General features: G+C 39.8%; 1 protein-coding gene across 46 annotated transcripts in view; it reads right to left on the bottom strand.

Moving 5' to 3' along the window:
* Positions 1-19,253, bottom strand: part of NRCAM (neuronal cell adhesion molecule) — a 182,152-nt gene that overhangs the window by 99,602 nt on the left and 63,297 nt on the right. For 27 of the 46 annotated variants that reach the window (XR_012087405.2, XR_013537021.1, XR_013537025.1 and 24 more), the window contains exons 1-2: positions 9,103-9,247; positions 5,927-6,009 (exon numbers count right to left, since the gene is read on the bottom strand). The exons of 1 other annotated variant lie outside the window; for it this stretch is intronic. The gene's annotated coding sequence lies outside the window, so the exon portion shown is untranslated. Of the gene's footprint in view, positions 1-5,926; positions 6,010-9,102; positions 9,800-19,253 lie in introns of those variants that run through there. 18 more of the 46 variants (XM_073000482.2, XM_073000484.2, XM_073000495.2 and 15 more) reach the window with 5 other exon arrangements.

The following is a 19,253-nucleotide window of genomic DNA, read 5'->3' as shown; positions in this document are numbered from 1 at the left end:
TTCGCAGGTCAAAAAGTTCGTAAGCCGAATCTGCATTTCCCATAGGAACGCACTGAAAACCATTTAATCTGTATCTGCTCTTTTCCGTCCGTAGAAACTAATGGGAAGCTGCTATTCTGCCTTCTGCCACTAGAGGGGGATATTTTTTCTTTTTTCCCTTAGGTTCAGGAAACAAGGGGGAAGGCAGGGAACAGTTTGCAAAGCACTTTAGAAATCTTTTTTTTTCAACGAAGCCAATTTTAAATCATGTTTTAAAGCATGCTGTGATGATTTTTTTCAGCACAAAGACACACAAGCAGGCTTTTTAGGTGCTGAGCAAGCCTCCCCAGAGCCAGCCGATCAGCTGATAAGCGGGGAGAGGAGGGTGCAGGAGCAGGGGGGGAAGCACAAAATGGCTGCCAGGCTCCTTTCTGGTGTGGGCTTTAGCTGTTTCCTGCTCTTTTCCCTGCTGTTTGGGGGCTACCAAGGCCCGGTAAGTGACTTTCTTTTATTTATTTTTAAGTTTCTGACCTTTTCCCCCCCTCCAGAAGCCTCTAAGGGGAGGGAGGGGGCACTTTTTTCCTGTTCGTAACTCGAGGGAATTTCGTATGTTGAATTGTTCGCAAGTAGGGTCGTTCGTAAGTCGAGACCCCACTGTATTTGATCTTGCCTTAGCAACTTCAAATAAATCAGTGGCATCCTTGAAAACTATATTATTTTAGCTTGTTCTTAAACCGAGTAGTCAGAAACAGTGATACTGAAGGGAAGTAACTTATCTTCCACCATTCTACTCTCAATTAACATCCTATATCCATTGCATTCTGTTATAATACATCCTGCTAGTCCTGTTGATTATGTAAACTAGTTGTAAGCAAAGTATACTTTTGAAGCTTTTTCTTAAAATCCAGAGTAGGGTTTCAGCTCCCACCCCCTGCTGGCATTTCAACTTCCAAAAAGCTCAAGAAAGTAAGATGTCTAACTTTGCAGCTACATATTTCTACAAGGGTCCCTTCTTTTTATTCTCTGGGCATGAAGAGAAGGTCTGAACTCTGCCTTAGAAATGCTTTAGAAAGAGTTGAATTACATTTTTAAAAAATGAATTGGGTATTTGAATTGGGTTTAGCATGTTTTAAATTGTTAAAAATGTGACTACATAATGTGTGTGGATTTTTCAGCTCAGGAAGAGTATTTTTGGCTGTAAGAAGCATCCAGCGACAGGGCAGGCAGGTGGGGGCAGACAAAGCCACAAATGCAACGATTCTAAAATCCCATGTGCCCCCCTCAACCAATATACAGTACAGTTTAAAAATAGATTAAAATGTCTCACAAGAGGACACACACACCGACACAATAACACGTGACTACCATATGACTTTATGTGATAGGGTTCTTCAGAAATTGGTGGCGGTTCCTTCATTTTGGTGGGAACGAGAGATGGAGGTGATTTTAACTCTTCAACAAACTTAACTTTATTATCTTCAGTGCCTTGATTAACAAGAGTAAACGGATCAAAACTACTTAACTCAGGAATCATTCCATAACTCAATATCTTTGGTTCTAGTGTAAATATTTCACTCCTCACATCGGGGCTGGACCAAAGCGCTCGTGGTCTTTCATCTGTCGCATCAGAGTGCTCCTCACAGCGCACACCGTCCCACAGCACGGATGCCTCGCCCAATCCCCCTCCAGGGGTGGGGTGTTGAAAGTAAGACTGGGGCAGATTACCTTCCTCCTTCCACTTTGGTTGCGGGGGGGGGAACCATGACTGTCCATTCTAGCGGCTTCACCACCCTCCCGTCACCCTTGGGAGATGAGGGGTCTGGTAACAATCCTCTCCCAGTCTTGAGGTTTGGAAACTCTCTCAGCAGGTCACAGACCTTATTAGCTTGTTCGTCCGAACTATCTGTTTGCACCACACTGTCTCTTCTGCTACTTTCTTTCATGCCTGCTTCCACTCTAAATTCCCACACTTCTTCTTCCCCTTTTATAACCTCCTCCCATAATAGCCGCCTAGAGTAATCTTAATTGATTAGATAGGTGGGATATAAAATAAATAAATAAATAAATAAATAAATAAATAAATAATATCACATCTTGCTCCTCCCCTTTGTCTCCTTCCTCATCTTCCACCAAGCATATCTCTATCATGTTCTCCCGTCTCACTTCATCTTCCTCTATCTTTATGAGTTCTCCCTCTACACATCCGGATGTCTCCTCCTGTCTATCCTCTGCTGAGGACGGCACACTAGCCCTTTGTCCTTCACACTTTAAAACAAATTTAAAAGTCCCAACCCTATTTATTTCATTAACGTAATCATGCTTTAAGCTACATGCTTATTAAACCAAGAAGCTTTTCGTGGCTGCTCCCAGGCCCTGGAAATCCCTCCAGAGAGAGGGCAGGTTGACTCCCTCACTGTTGGTTTTCTGCTGGCAGGCAAACTCTTTCTTCACATTAAGATTTAACTATAATTGTCTTGTTCTTAATTGTTAGCTGTTTGACTCCTATTTGTGGCAAAAATGCAGGATATAAATTGAATGAAATAAAAATTTTCATTTCTTAATTTCTCAATACTCATTCCCTCTGAAGCTTGTAATAATGCTACCTTTATATTTAAATTTCCAAAGAGACTGTCTGCTGCAGCCAACAAGTTCAGTCCAAGTCACTGAAAAATAAATCAAAGTCAAGTCACCAGTGTGACTTAAGTCTGACTTGACAGCAAGTCCCGCAATGTGAGTCCCCATTCCTGCCAGCCACTATGGATGGTGGCATACTCTGCTCTAGTCCAAACATTTGGTACCCATGGGAAAGAACCTTACACAGGTATAAACATATTAGTATGAAGTCAGGATAACCCTCACATGTAATGCCCTTTCTAGCATGTACAAAAATATGGACAGTAACACTGATTAGAATAAGGATAGTTCACATATGTTCTCTAATTTTCTACATTTCCCTAGAACATAAGTACGGGCCATCTAAATCACTGTGTAATTTTGGTATTTATGCTCCAATAGCTTAGCAGAACAAAAGTGTGTAACTCCACAGTATCACCTTTCAGTTTAAGAAATTAAAGTCTGGTGGTAAGCACACAAATAACCCATACCTAGGATCTCCAGAGAGTTATAGTTAACACACACCCCTTTTAGTGAAGGTATGAAGATTGAGAGATTGGTAAATAAAGAACTGTAGTAGCACAGATTTAAATTATTCTGACATGTGTTAATTGACATCTCCCTCCCATCTGCAAGATTCTGAAAGGACAGCGTGTTGATCAGGCAATAAAAGACTGCTGAAAACTGAAGTGTAGCAAAGCAAAGAAGTTTAGACAGGAAAGGGTGACTACATATTTTCCAGAAATTTAGCATTACAACTTGTTTACAAACAAGTGGACTAACAGCAGTAGCTGAATGAGCTGGTGGAATATTACACAGAACCAAGACATATCCAAGCCATGCAAATAGAAAACAAAGGGGGGAAAACAAACAGTAAGGCTGAATTCTAGCCAACCATGAAAATTGCCAGTCTCTTGTTAACTTGTCTACCATTGTTGATCTAAATTAAAAAGGACTAAATGTGACTGTTCATTTGAAGAGAGTAATACAATTAAGCCGAGCCACAGATTTCAGGTGTCAAGACAGGTAGGAAAGTTAGTTATTTAATTTATTTTGAATGTCAAGCAGGAGAAAAGGACATGTGAGACTTCCTCCGCTATGTGCCAAATAACTAGCCTATGCATTTATATGGCAGCAGGAGAAGGGGGGCATTTGCTGCTCCACCACAGGAAGCAAAACGTCTTGAAGCAGCTTTGAACAGTTAACAGAAAACCTGAGATTTAAATAAATTAGAGCACATTATACAAATTAGAACTGCAGAGTAAAAAGAAATCACTTTATTTATATGCAAAAATTACTGAAAACTGATCAATTTCTATTATTTTATGTATATATTTATGAACATTTGCTTTTTATTTATAAAATCCAAAAGCAGTTCACACAAATAAATATAATAAAGTCAGTTTTGGGCAGAAATATCCAACACAAGAATTTAAACTCAATTGGGAAGTCATTTCACACACTTATCAGTCACACAGTGATGGTGCTTGGCTTGTTGATTGTTTTCAAAGCCCTGTTCCCTATCTTATAACCCTTGCCCCTTTTCTTATGACAATTACATAGCCTTTCAAAGTTATAACTATAAATAAAATTTTGATAGCAGACATGCCAGTAATTGTTCAGTACCAATCTATTTTGATTCCAGGCATTCTTATATAATGAGCTAAAAACTGCAGCTAAAACTGTGCTCACGACCTGGGGTTCAAATCCCAGGTAGCCGGCTCAAGGTTGACTCAGCCTTCCATCCTTCCGAGGTCGGTAAAATGAGTACCCAGCTTGCTGGGGGGGCAATGTGTAGCCTGTATAATTAAAAAAAATTGTAAACCGCCCGGAGAGTGCTTGTAGCGCTATGGGGCGGTATATAAGTCCAATAAATAAATAAATAAATAAATAAATAAATAAATAAATAAATAAATAAATAAATAAGTAAGTAAGTAAGTAAGTAAGTAAGTAAGTAAGTAAGTAAGTAAGTAAGTAAGTAAGTAAGTAAGTAAGTAAGTAAGTAAGTAAGTAAATAAATAAATAAATAAATAAATAAATAAATAAATAAATAAATATTAAGGCTCTGAAATTTTGTCAGTTTACACTAGCCATCCACACTTGTTAAGCAACTCAAAGAAACCTACTGCTAAAAGACAGATACAGAAGTGGCACAATATATTGCATTCAACATACCAAATTAAGATTATAACTTTCATAAATCACAAATGAAAAAGAGAAAACTAGTCATCAACTAAGATTATCTCTGTTTTTTGTCCTGATAATCAAGGGTCTAACTACAGATTGCAAACAAAAAGGAATATTAAAGCTTGTTTTCCAACTGGCTATTAGCTCTCAAAAGTCCATGAGCGGATAATTCTGCACATGAGATATGAGGAATTGTTTCTGTTTAACCCATTAAGCATAATTTCAAATAATAGTTTCTTTGGAACATTATCATTTTTCTCATTTGCTTTGATATCTGCACTGTTTCCCACCCACCAATAAACAAAATCCATACAAAACTGTGCATTGTGAATGTATACATTTGAATAGTTTTCTTTGCTATTCTTGAACAAATAATCTGATTGACAGAGGCAGGTGATCTGCTGCAGAAGTAGTGACATACACAGTGGTTTTGCCTCGAGATCACAGATAATCTATAATTTTAGAACTGCAGAACTCCAAGTGACCTTATGTATCATCAAGTCCAGCCCCTGTCAAGGAGGCACAGTGGGGAATTGAACTTCCAACCTCTGACTCTGCAACCAAATGCCTAAACCACTGAGCTATCCAGATCATAACAAGTTAGCTTTGATGTATTTGCCAGCCAACATCTATCTTTTCTCTTCCTATGAATTTCTTAGTGAAAATTAAAAACAGCTTCTATACAACACAGACTCACTATTTGTTCTGATAACACGGAGAAGGCTTTGGCCTGAATCCATCTGGTAGCTCCAGCTAAAGGAGACCAATTGAATCAATGGGATTTACATTACTGTTTTATTGTTCAGAATTGATTAACTGGATCTACTGTAGCTGAGATTAGCAATTGGATGTAGACATCTTAACTCTGTAGTAAAGGAACAGCGGACCTTTAGTTAGGGATCCAGGAAGGACTCACATAACAAGAGTGCTACAGCAATGCAATGGGACACTATCAACACCAACACAAATGGAATCACTAGTCATTGCATACAGTTCTGAATTCACATTTACCTCAAACATCTTATGCCAACAGATCTAGAAAAACAGCAAAATAAAAATAATTTTTTTCCAATAAAACATAGCCATGAAATTTTATTTCTGAATAATCTACTTCAGAAAAAAATTGACAAAATGAAAATTGTGTTACCTTTGTTTAATGTTCAGTTCAAATGAGTCATAACAGCCTAAGTCCAACCTCTTCTTTTTTATCCCCTGGTCTTCAAGAAACTACTGGATTAAAAAGGAAAATATGTGTGAGAAGATATGTAAAATCTGATATACTGAACAGCTGAAATCCTGTTGCAGCTAGTGGAGACCCATTGAATCAGTGGAACTTATGGAGGGGCTGACTCATCAAATCCCCACTAATTAAATGGGCCTATTATAATTGCCACTTACTATAAGCAACAGGATTTCAGTCAGCATGTCCACAAGAAAACAAGAGTACCTTTTGCTCCTACTCAAACTGTTTAGGAGTCATTTCAAGAGAAATGACATCTGATCTCTTTATAGTTCTGCTTGTAATTAACAGTCAAAAGCAATCAACTGAAAAAATAATCATGTGTCCATTTAAAACACTTGTTTCAGAATGTTACATCTCACTTGAAAAGTCAAATAACAGGTATAATCTTCATAGAGTCCTTAGAAAATCTCATGTACCAGAATCATAGAGTTAGCATTCATGCAAACAAAGGGAAGGCATAATAAGTAAATTTAAGAGTTGACAAAAGTTACAGTCCAACAACATGTTGGATGTTGCACAGTGACTCTCAAATGACAAATAACATACAAATTAATAGCTTTGCAAAGAAGTCTTCCCCACTTAAATTTTATCTTCATTTTAGACAATTACAGGAGGGGGAAAGGATATTTCTTACTCTGTTTCTTAACAATAAATTCATTTTGAATGGGAAGTTTCTTTTTCATCAGTAGCCAAGAAATCTTAATTATTTATTTCTGAAAGCAAACTGTTTTGAAAGTCTGAGCCTGTCAAGCAAGGAGAGACGGTAGTTCCAGGATGTAAAATGAGTATCAATACTTCATTCAAAAATAAGCCCAACGTGTTTCAGCTATTGCACTTTTAGCCTTCTTCAAGGGCACTTCTTATGTTGAATCTGTCTCTGAGGATATTTTTGTGGACAATCTCTCACTTTTTCAGATAAATTTCTGTGGTAGCTTGAGGTGGGATGTGAAGTCCTGCTGTTCTCCGACTGCTCAAATATGACATCACCATCCCTGGAGCAGAATGTGCCTCAACAGTTTGCATTGCTCCAGCTCAAAAGGAGAAAGGCACTTAAGGAGGCTTTTGCTTTCAGAGAACATGATGAGAGGGAATATGCCTCATTTCCATAAAGAGAGTAGAACGGGGAGGGGGGAAGTGAGTTTATTCCTTTAAACTGGAATGAATACATGACCAAATGAGTAACGTCTGTATCATTCCTAGGCCCCGTGAATGCCTTCCTTCTGCCTCATGCATGGTCATGCACTAGGAAGCTCAGCTGTCTGTGCCTGCCAGTTGTAACCTCATTTTTTCTTAAAATTCACCACCCCCCTAAGATATGGAGGGATGTAACAGTATATCACCTAACAGATGCAGAGCCAGAAAGACCAATTATTGCCACAGTCCTGATCCTATGATTCCCTATAGGTTGAGCCAACCCTGCTGGCTCCTCTTTAGAAGGCTGCTGCACAATTCTACCTTCAAGCATGACTCAGGAAGCAGAGTGGCTGAAGACAGACACAGGGAGTAAACAGGTCTGCACCCCCAAATCTCCCTAACTCTTGCTTCTCTATCAAATTATCTCATAATTTCAAAGACCCATCCACCACTGGAACAAGAGGAGGAGGACATAATGGCAACCCTTCCTCTTCTACACCATGCTGCAGTAGGAGGAAGAAAATGAGGTGGTGTCTCTCTCTCTCTCTCTCTCCGATGTGGAGGAGGTACACACAAACCTCTCCAGAAAGTATAGAAAAGCTCTGGGAGCCCTGAGTGTTTTGTACAGAGCTTGTTGTTTTCTGAATGCCTATACCTGAGTGATATGCAGATTTTGATACCTAAGGACAGCAATCCATTACAGAGTAGTACTGTGATACCAGCCAAAGTTACTGGAACATGAACGGTCATATACACACACATTGTTGCTGCTATGTTTGCTGCCAATAGTTATAAGCCCAAAATACTATTCCCAGAGAATACTCAGCAGTTCATAATGTAATTAAAACTGAAGTAAATCAACACAATGATTTTGGTGGGAGATATACACTGTTAGCTGATATATTAATGGGAGTTCAAAGTGTTTAGTTTTGGTTAGAGTAAGTCTAAAGATTTTAAATTATACAGTATGAACCAAAACAAGGTATACATTATTAAGAAGCTGATAAAATATCAAATACAGTGTTGTTTTGTGCTTGCAAATCAACTACAAATATGTATCATTCTCTAGAACTTTGTCTTGTTCACTAGTCCCGAACACATTCCTCTTCATCAAGACTCTTGACTAGCAACAGGTGATTTAGCCTGCTGAAGTAATTGCACTGGGTGTGAGAGTTCAGTAGTTTGTTTGCACATATGAGCAAACATGGCAGTCTGTCGCAGGTAAGTAATCTCAAACTGCATAGAATGACTCAAATTAAGAAATTTGGTAGTTTTTTTAAAAAGTGCTGTGAGTTAAAATATACAGTGCAGAAATATCTAATACAAAAATATTACAGGTCAGGACTCAGACGTCCATGAAGAGAACATGTATTGGCTTTTGTTTTAATAAAGCTGGAAGGAATAAGAACAAGAATGAATAATTTGTTCATACATATACAGTACCTCCATTTGCTAAAATACATTAAAAAGATTTGTAATAAAGTTAAAATGCATTCAAATCCAGAAGTCCCAACTTAAAAAAAAAAGGTTTCAGTGTGAAATCTACTTAGAAAAACAAGTAAACAGGATATAAAACAATTCTAACAGCAATCTTTTCTCATCAGTCCAAATTAGTTCGTGGATAAATTATGTCCCAGAACACACATTCAATTTCTTCCTGCACAGAAAAAAACAAGAATTTGCCAGTGAGTTTGGTGGGCCAGCATTGTGTTTGTCTTTTTAAAAGCATGTCTGGACCTTTATATATACATTTTAGTGCAGTACAAGGTTGCCAGTTTCAAACTACACAACTGATAAATCCAAAGCATGACATGTTAATTTCACTTTCATTCTTCAAACTTCGGTTTCATCACAGAAACATACACTAGTGAAAAACAAAGTTATGACTAGAAACAATAATAAAACCTACCTTATTATTTTATTATGTAAATGGATCTGAAAATTACCTTATTACTGTACATCTCTTCTGTTCTCCATCTCTTGATAGGAAAACAATGAAATAAAATGCTGATTAAAAAGCCTGTCCCTCTTTGTAATCCTGCTGGTAAATCTGTGTGCTGCTAAACTCTGTTGCTGCTGGACTGTGTGCAGGAAGATGTAAAAAAATAGGCTGTTTTTAAACAGCCAATCACATTGTCTTTGGACCTCCCAAGCTTCACTGTGCAATCAGCCAAGGCTTTGTAGTACTACAATAGGGGTTAAATGCTTCCCTGTATTTATTTAAAAGCAAGAAAATCTCCTTAGTTCCTTAAATCTCTTTTTCAAAGAACTGTTCTATTATGTTTTCAGCAGCAGCAGATACTTCTTTTAAAAAATTGGCATTCCTGTAGTTTCTGATTCACAATTTGTGGATAATATAAAATGAGTTTAGTATAACAATTCCCTTGAATATCTTCCTCCACCCCGAATTTGCCCTCAGGTTGATTACTTTTTCATCTTAAAGTCCTTGGTCTATTTTGATGCAGCTCTGTGCTCTATGGTATTTGCTAATTAGACTCATATTCAGCTCTGGCCACATAAGATGGGAACTCCACAAAATAATCTGTCTCTAGTGACAAAGGAGCCCTTTATTACGGGGAAGAGAAATGTTCTGAAAGTCAGGCTGGGTTGAAGAAATGACCACATTGTACACAAGGTTGATACATCACATTTATCACTTTCTTTACTTCGCTTTTCAAGCGATTGCCTTGACACAATTAGTCAAGAACAAAGATGCTTTTCAAACCTTTCTCTGTGGAAAAATATGACATCTACCAATACAATATATCTCTTTGCTGAGGAAGCACACAATGTAACTCTGGAAAAGTCAACTAAAAATGTTTCTTTTGCTATTTTGCACGCTCAGAACAATAATGTTTCTTTGAAGCCCACTTAGTTTCCTTGAAGAGCAGTACAGAATCTTCACAAAAGCACAATCATTCTGCCACATAACCTACTTCAAAGCATATTGGCAGAGAAACCTCACAATAAGCACAGCCACCTGACCTCTTGCCCAAGACATACTCTGTTTTGTTAACTAAGGTCATTCTAGCCAGTGTTGCCCTAGCATTGGAGCTAGGGTCCAATTATGTAGATAAATATACTTATTTTGAATAAAGATTACTTAATTCAATAATTAATTAATGCTTTCATTATATTTTGGTTCAACAACTAGAATTACATATATGTGGTATCAACAACTTATAATGTGTCAGCCAGCATGAAACAAAATTGCATATGTATTGCAAATTAAGCAAGGCATGGATGCAATATTATTCCTGGGAAAAACCTAAGGTAAAAATCTTATCAATGACAAAGACTTTTAAGTATCGTTGGTGGACATTACAGTAAGTGCAGGTTTATCACCTCCACTGAATAGATCTTTAGAGCTCTCATTCTGTTGGATCACAGCGTTGCTTCTCAAACCTGCTATTATCTTGCCTTGCTCTTATCCTAACTATTGCAGTAACGAAGCAGGGATTTTCTTCTTATGTCTACAACTAATAACATAACCACCTATTTAATATGCAAACCAATCCAGTTACCAGATTAAAAACTTTATTTCAAATCTATAACTAGGTACATTTATATATTAAATAGATGGTGATTTTATTAGTTGAAAGTTCTAAGTTTTCATTTTGAACAATAACAGTTTTCTGTTGTCTAATCCTGAATGAGAAGAGGACAGGTCTGATTTTGTGGCTTGATTGACCAAGTCTAATCAGAATTATTTCTGCACACTGCTTCACTACAGCAATAGCCCCATTAAACACTAAATGCTTCTGGAACCCATCCCCTTTCAGCCTCCCACTGTGACCTATTACTTTCCAAACAGTAGCTACTCAGTGGGCTACTCAAAACAATCAAGGAAGGAAGATGCTGTACTTAACAGTCATCTCAAAACTAAGCAGAAAAACTGTCATTTGATTTCTGGGACAGCAATTACCTATCACCAATTTACTTATGCAAACTCTTTTAAAAACGCCTTTGAATTTATCCTTTTTATATGACCTTGGAAAATAAGAATTCCATCATGCTCACCTGTGGCATGTTTTGTATCTAATTTTGGCCTTGGAATAATTTGGATTAGGTGAAATTATTATCAAAACTATTCTTGTATTTGAAATTTGTTTAATGATGACCTAAAATTAATTTAAGTAATAGTCCATTATTATTAAGTTAAAAGAAATGTGCAATGGTTTCAGATGAATTTTATTTCTTACTAAGCCTGTACTGCACTGCAACCTAATATGTGAAATATAATTTGCATAATCATCCATCCAAAGAAAGTATTAACTCAGCATCATACTCAAGATGAAGCTCAGGGAAGACCTGAAAACAAACAAACAAAAAGACATGTATAGGAAATGAAAAGAAGGCCAAGTCACCAAGAAAGAGTACAGAGAAGTAGCAAGTAAATGCAGGGATGGCATTAGGAGAGAAAAAGCTGAGAATTAGCTAATATTAGCTAGAGACACTAAAACAATAAAAAAGCATTCTTCAGGTATGTGCAAAGCAAAAGACAAAGAAAAAACCAGTGGCACAGCTACTCAATGTAAATGGGAAAATGATAACAGATGACAAAGAAAAGGCAGAGATACTCAATTCCTATTTTAGCTCAATCTTTTTCCATAGGCTAGACCAGTGGTTCTTAACCTTTGTTACTCAGATGCTTTTGAACTGCAACCCCCAGAAACCCTAGTCAGGACAGCTGGTGGTGAAGGCTTCTGGGAGTTGCAGTCCAAAACTCCTGAGGAACCCAAGGTTAAGAACCAGTGGGCTAGACTATGAACCTCCAGACTAGAGGTCTCCAAACTGGTCCATGGGCTACATACAACCTGCCTTGCCTTTTTGACCAGCCTTGTCTGCATGTGTATGCATGCTTGCTTGCACATATGCAAGCATATGTCTTCCTTTGGCCCTCGAAAACAATGCAGTATTAACTAGAAGTCAATACGGATTTGTCAAGAACAAATCCTGCCAGACTAATCTGATTTCATATTTTGATCAGGTAATCTCCCTGATAGACAGAAGGATGGATACAGAGTCGAACTCAGAGGGTGATGACTGATGGCTCCTTCTCCAACTGGGAGGAGGTAACAAGTGAGTTACTCCAAAACTCAGTCCTGGGTTCAGTGCTATTCAACATTTTTATTAATGACTTGGATGAGAGAGTGTAGGGAATGCATGTTTTCTGGTTATAATGAGGATAGTGGGGAGGAAATTATAGATGGTAACGGTATAAATGGCCTGAATCCTATTGCTGCTCATGTCAGGTACAGATAACTTGCTGCAGCTAAGTGCAGCTGACTGGTGATGTGCAAGGATGTGTCTTGTTCGCATGCCTAGTCACATGCCCAACTTTGCAACCAAGATGGGCCCTTGCACTTTTTCAATTAGGTGCAATTACCCATGGGAGGTTACACAAATCTTACACAATCAGATTCTGGCCTCCATAGCTAATCTAAGAAAACAAGCTGGACCAAAATGCACAAAGTGATAATAAATATCTTCTCCTATTGCTTCGTATAAACTGACACAGTAGAACCCCTCTAGCTGCAGAATCAGTATCCACAGGTTCACTTATCCACAGTCTGAAAATATTAAAAATAAAAAAATAAAAAATACTGCATGTATTACCAGAACTAGAGGGAGCTAGAGACCGTACTATGAATACTTGTAAGTGAACAATACATACCATGGTACAGTGGTGCCTCGCATAGCGATTGCATCGTATAACGATGAAATCGCTTTGCGATGAAGATTTTGCGATCGCTTTTGCGATCGCTTTCCAATGTTCCCTACGGGGAAATTTCACTTTGCAATGATCGGTTCCCTGGGGAACTGATCACGGCAAAGCAAGCTTCTCCAACAGCTGATCGGCGGAAGAAGGGGCTAAGGGGCTGGCCCCAATCCCCGCGCGCAGCCAGAGAGCTGCAAAGGAGGCTGCAGCCGGGACCGGGATCAGGGCGGCAGCACTGGACGGAGGGCGGTGCGCCAGAGACCCCCTCTCCGTCCCGTCTGCTCCCTGCCGAGGAGACCGGGCATCGTGCGGGGCTGGGTGGAATTTTGCTTTGCCCTGATCGGTTCCCTGCTTGGGGAACCGTTCAGGGCAAAGCAACTGTGGAAGGAGGGGAGAAGGGCCTGGCCTCAATCCCGGCGCGCAGCCAGAGAGCTGCAAAGGAGGAGGCAGCCGGGGACCAGGATCAGGGCGGCAATGCTGGGCGGGGGGCGGCACGCCAGAGATCCCCTCCCCGCCCCTTCGGCACCCGGGCTCCCACTTGAGCTGAGCGTGCCGTCCTGCACATGGGAGCGGGACGTGGGGCGCGTGTGCTTGGCCGCTGCTGCTGGCAGTCCCCCCCGGGGCCTTCCTTGCCCTCCCCGCTTGGCTCGGGTTGCGGCAGGATGTGTGTGCGAGGTGGCGGGGACGCCCCGGGAGCCACGGCCTTTGTCCAAGGCAGACAAACCCCAGAGGCCTTCCTTGCGGCGCCCGGGGAGCGCGGCCGCATCCACCCGCCGGGCACCACGGGCAGGAGGGGGGCAGAGGCAGAGGCCGGAGCCGAGCACCTTGGGCAGCCGATGCCCTGTCTGCGGGCTGGCCCTGGAAAGGCTCGCTGGGTTTTGGGAGCGCCAAGGACCGAGGAGAGGCGGAGGAGCCCGGCCCCAGGAGGGAGAGGCCCCGCGCCCCAAGCAGTGTGTGTTTGCCCTGCGGCTGCCCAGGCAGTGGCCCAGACGCATCCTGCCCCTCTGGCCTGCCTGTCTGCGCTCCGGGAGACCCCCACCAAGGAGGCAGGGCATCGTGGGGTGCTGGCTAGCGGTGGAATTTCGCTTTGCAATAGTCAGTTCCCTGCTTGGGGAACTGATCATGGCAAAGCAATGCTTTTTTAACAGCTGATGGGCGGTTCCAAAATGGCCACCGCTGTTTTCTGGACGGATTCCTCGCTTACCGAGGCGGCGAAAATGGCCACCCATATGGAGGATCTTCGCTGAACGGTGAGTTTTTGCCCCATAGGAACGCATTAAACAGGATTTAATGCATTTCTATGGGGTTTTTTGTTCCGTTTAGCGATGATTTCACATAGTGACGTTAATCCTGGAACGGATTAATGTCGCTATGTGGGGCACCACTGTATAAGGATATAAGTGTGTGTGTGTGTGTGTGTGTGTGTGTGTGTGTAAAACTAGCAAAATAAAATAAATAAAATAAAATAAGATAATAATAATGTGTTTCTCTATGTATCTTAATGTACACACACACAAACATACATATACATTTAGATAGACAGACAGTTTGCTATTATCCATGGCTTTCAGTATCCACGGTGGGGCCTGGAACGAATCCTCAATGAATATGGGGTGTTACTGTACTTAGAGGCAATCATGTAAGATTGGAAGGCAAAGTCTATCTCCTATTAGTGATAGAAAAATCTAAATCCTGGTGTTTTACATTCTTTTACTAGTTTAAAACAACTCCACAACTAGACATTTCTACACCAGTACTGTATATGCATAGAATAGTTTTGGATACCAGAAACAAGAGATGGATGCTCCACCCTGATTTAATGATCTAATTCAGATTTAATGATTGCACATTTGGAGGAAAATGCCATGGAAACATTTTAACACTACTGAACGAAATAGTTCAAAGTTTTTGGGTTTTTTTAATTTTCTCAATTCCAAATACATAAACTCTTCTCTGGAAAGAAAATCAAAGCTACAAAATAATGACTACTTGACTTAATTTAGAAATAATATGATGAGAAGTGCATAAAATTCTGCATAGAATTAAAAGGAAATTTTCTTTCTCTCACTAAACAGTAAAACTTGGAATCATCAAATGAAGCAGAATAGTGGAAGACCCAGAACTAATAAAAGAATTATTTCTTCACACAAGCATGTAGATTTTGTTCCCACAACGGCCATTAACCTGGATGGCTTTGAAAGTGGATTAGACAAATTTATGCAGGATGAAGATAATGTACAGGTATTTGATCATGTAGAATTATGTGCAGCTACAGAAATATCTATTCTTCAGATGTTATGCTAAACATGTGGGCAATGGCAACAGTAGAAGCACTGCAACTTCAGAGACAGGACTAAATGCACAATTCTGCTGCCTCTTTTAACAATTTTATTTTGCTTGCCTTTTAGTTTTTCCCCCTTCTTTTCTAATCCAAAAACATGAGACACCTTTAAATGCAGGTTCTGATAATAGTCCTGAGGAAGCAACATCCTGCTTTTTCTCCCAAACAAAAGAAAGCAGAAGTGCCATTTATATGAACTTAGACATTCCTTCTCCAGAGACTAAGTAAATTTATCTGCAACTCTCTTACCTTTTTGTCCTGGAAGATGGCACTGTCTTTCTGAAAACTGTAGTTTAAATATGTACATCTCTTTCAATTTGCAATGGAGATACTTCTATGAAACTAGAGAGTACATAGAACCCATGGCCTATTTTTGTACGGCCCAGCTTCACTTCCAAACCAAAAAACCATTAGAAGGAATGGCTATAGTAAAAATCAAACTAGATGTTTAGGGGAAAGCATATACTGTACCCCACAGTTAACTCTTTGCCCCTCATACAAGCGATTTCCTCAGAGATACATGCTCTGCATGTGAATTTTTCCCAAGAAATCTGGTGGAAAGTCTCACGGTTATTGTTTTGAAGAAATCTCAGGCTGCACAAGGTTGCAGAAGGATAGTCTGGAAAGGGCATTACACTGGCAGTTTCCCATGGAGAACAATGAGTGAAAAAAGAAAAAAATAGAAGCTTCTTGATGGTGCAATGGAAGTATCTCAATATGTCAAGACTCCAATAATTGCCAACAATAATAAAAATGCAAATATTTGTCACATCCCTCCATAGCGATCTTGACGTGCAAATTAAATGCCTGTTTTTCTTCCAATGACAAAACAAAGCATTATAACTGCAAGATGCAAGTAGGTGAGGAAATCACATTCTTCACGACTTTAGAGACCACCTCTTTTAAAAATGTGCTATCATCTAGTTTGACCTAAAGATAATGGACTATTTCTCAATTTCATAAGGATTTATCAATACTTTATACTATACCAGTAAATGGTATTGGTATGTGTATAGAAATTAGTTTCTCTAAACAGAGCAATCTATTAATTTTTTGAAAGCTATCACAGACTTTGGAAAGCAAATGTTTCTCCTTATTTTGCTATCTGGAAAATTCTAGCAGCACATAAAAAGTTTTAGTGGCCTGAGTTCAGCACTGCACTAGCAGACATCCGCTACTGCAATAGGGCTTTCTTCTCATTATTCTCTGCTGTCTCTTGCAGCCCCTCTCCCACCTCCATGTTAATTCCACATCTGCACTAAATTGTTTTCCAAAGCAAGTTTAAAGATTACACAAGGAGCTGCAGAGAGAGGTGAAATCAGCTCCTCCCAGTTTCTCATGTTCCCAGGGGATTCAGCAGGCGAAAGTCCAATAATCCAGACCAAGGTCAGAAGTCCAGGAGATACAAAACAGATGCCAAATTGTCAAAGCCAATACACAAACCGTAGTCAGAAGTGAGAGTCTGAAAGCCAAGGGTCAAGAGAGTAAGGTTCAAGACAAGCAGGAGCGTGGACACGAGCCAGGGAATTGACTTCTTGCTTCCAAGCCTCTGAGTACAAATTATGTAGCAGCAACAATCATCTAATTCCTAGAAACATTCCATCCTGTTAAAACTCTGAGCTGGTCAACCTGTGAGATGCATTCATGTGAGCCTCAGACCTCCGTGTTGTGAGTCTCTGCCAAAGCTTATCTCTCACTCTGGCTAGTGGAGGAGGAGAATCTGACAGTGATTCAGCTGTCTGTGATACTTGCCAGAACAGGGAAGTGAATTGGGAGCCACAATCTGAAATTGTGTCAGGAGCCCGTGTAGACAAAAAATGTTTTGAATTCGTGCTGCCCATAATGAGTCCTGAAAGCCATCTTCCACTTGTTGCCTGTACGGATTCTCATCAAATTGTAGGCACCACAGAGGTCCAGCTTGTCATAGAGCTCCGCCCCCTTAAGGCGATCCAGGAGTTCAATGATCAATGGCAGGGAGTAGTGGTCCCAAAAGATTATTTTATTCAAGGCCCGGTAATCATTGCAGGTCACCTTCCCAGGGGATTCAGCAGGCGAAAGTCAATAATCCAGTCCAAGGTCAGAAGTCCAGGAGATACAAAACAGATGCCAAATTGTCAAAGCCAAAACACAAACCGTAGTCAGAAATCAGTGTCCAAAAGCCAAAGGTCAAGAGAGCAAGGTTCAAGACAAGCAGGAGCATGAATGTGAACCAGGGAATTGACGTCTTGCTTCCACAAGCTTCCAAGCCTCTGAGTACAAATTATATAGCAGCAACAATCATCTACAGTAATTCCTAGAAACAATCCATCCTGTTAAAACTCTGGGCTGGTCGACCTGATGTTCCTGTGAGAAGCATTCATGTGAGCCTCAGACCTCCATGTTGAGAGTCCGTGCCGAAGCTTATCTCTCACTCTGGCTAGTGGGGGAGGAAAGTGATTCAGCTGTCTGTGATACTAATTGGCCAGCATTTTCCTCAGTTGTAATTAACCCCTCTGATTCCAGGCCTACTTTGGCTGAACCCATGACACAGTTCCACTGATTGAAGCCATTCTGTCAATACAACAATTTTACTGGATTTAACCCTGCATTTAAACAAAGATTCGCTATAAAAGTTTCAATTCGTACAAACTTTCTTGAAATGTTTCTAATGAATGAAGTATCTTGCCTTCTCCCCAATACTTCACCCAAACCCCTTTTGCATTAATCACTGAACCAACATGCTATCTGCCAGACCCACAGGATCATCCCAATTAAGACTCCACCTGGTGGCCACCCTAAGGGAGGCCCCTAAATCCTCTACAAGAGGTAGGGCCTTTTTCGCAGTGGCTCCAACTTTATGAAACCAGTTTCTGGAGGAGCTCCGTCGAGCCCCCTTCCTGTTGACGTTTAGGAAGCAATTAAATGAATTGCTTTCAGGGAGGCTTTCCACATCAGCCCCAGCTGTTCACCTTCACCCCTTTTTCTCCCTCCTCTTCTTCCTCCTCCTCTTCTCCTCTGTTCACTCTGGGTTTATATGATTAAGTGGTGCCATGTTTTTTGGGTTATTGTTGCTACTTTTAATGTTTCTACTTTTATTTCTGCTTTCTACTACAGTGGGGTCTCTACTTAAGAACGTCCCTACTTAAGAACAATCCAACTTAAGAACAGCTCCATTTGCTAAATTTTGCTTCTACTTGAGAACAGAAATCCAAGATAAGAACAGGAAAAAAAACCTTTCCTGCTCTTTTTTTAACCTTAGGTCATCTTAGGTTTTAAAAAAAATCTCCCCATAGTGGTAGAGTACGTATTAACCAGCTTTGGTTAATGTACGAACGCACCTCTACATAACAAAAAAACAGCCAGAACGGATTAATTGGTTTTCAGTCCATTCCTATGGGAAATTTTGCTTCAACTTAAGAACATTTCAACTTAAGAACACCATTCCAAAATGGATTAAGTTCTTAAGTAGAGGTTCCACTGTAGTTTCTATGGACGGAAAAGAGCAGATACGGATTAAATGGTTTTCAATGTATTCCTATGGGAAATGCAGATTCAACATAAGAACTTTTCAACTTGAGAACCACCTTCCAATACGGATTAAGTTCTTAAGTAGAGACCCCATTGTATATGCATTGTAACCTGCCCAGAGTATGCATTGTAACCTGCCCTTGACACTAACCGGAGCGGGATAAAAATGGAATGAATGAATGAATGAATTGTATCAATGGGGTTAATAAGAAGACTGTTATCATTTATATTTCATGTAATCACACTACCATAACTTTATACATAACATTCATATTTTCCATAATTAGACTATGATAATGAATATGTGCACACATTTTTTATTATACAGTACTAATAAAAATTTGCTAAGCTCGTCATAGTTAATTGTGCCTGGTAAAATATTGAAACAACAGAATAAATTATTTACTTATTCATTCATTTAGAACACTTCATTCTAGTTCATAACTTCTCTTCAGAACCAGCAGACACCTAAAAACATGAAGCAATCTTATACAAGATTAGTCCATGTAGCCCAGATCTACGCATTT

This window comes from Pogona vitticeps, chromosome 5 (genome assembly GCF_051106095.1).
Source record: "Pogona vitticeps strain Pit_001003342236 chromosome 5, PviZW2.1, whole genome shotgun sequence".
NCBI classification, from domain to species: Eukaryota; Metazoa; Chordata; class Lepidosauria; order Squamata; family Agamidae; genus Pogona; species Pogona vitticeps.
This window is presented reverse-complemented; position numbering and strand designations above follow the sequence as displayed.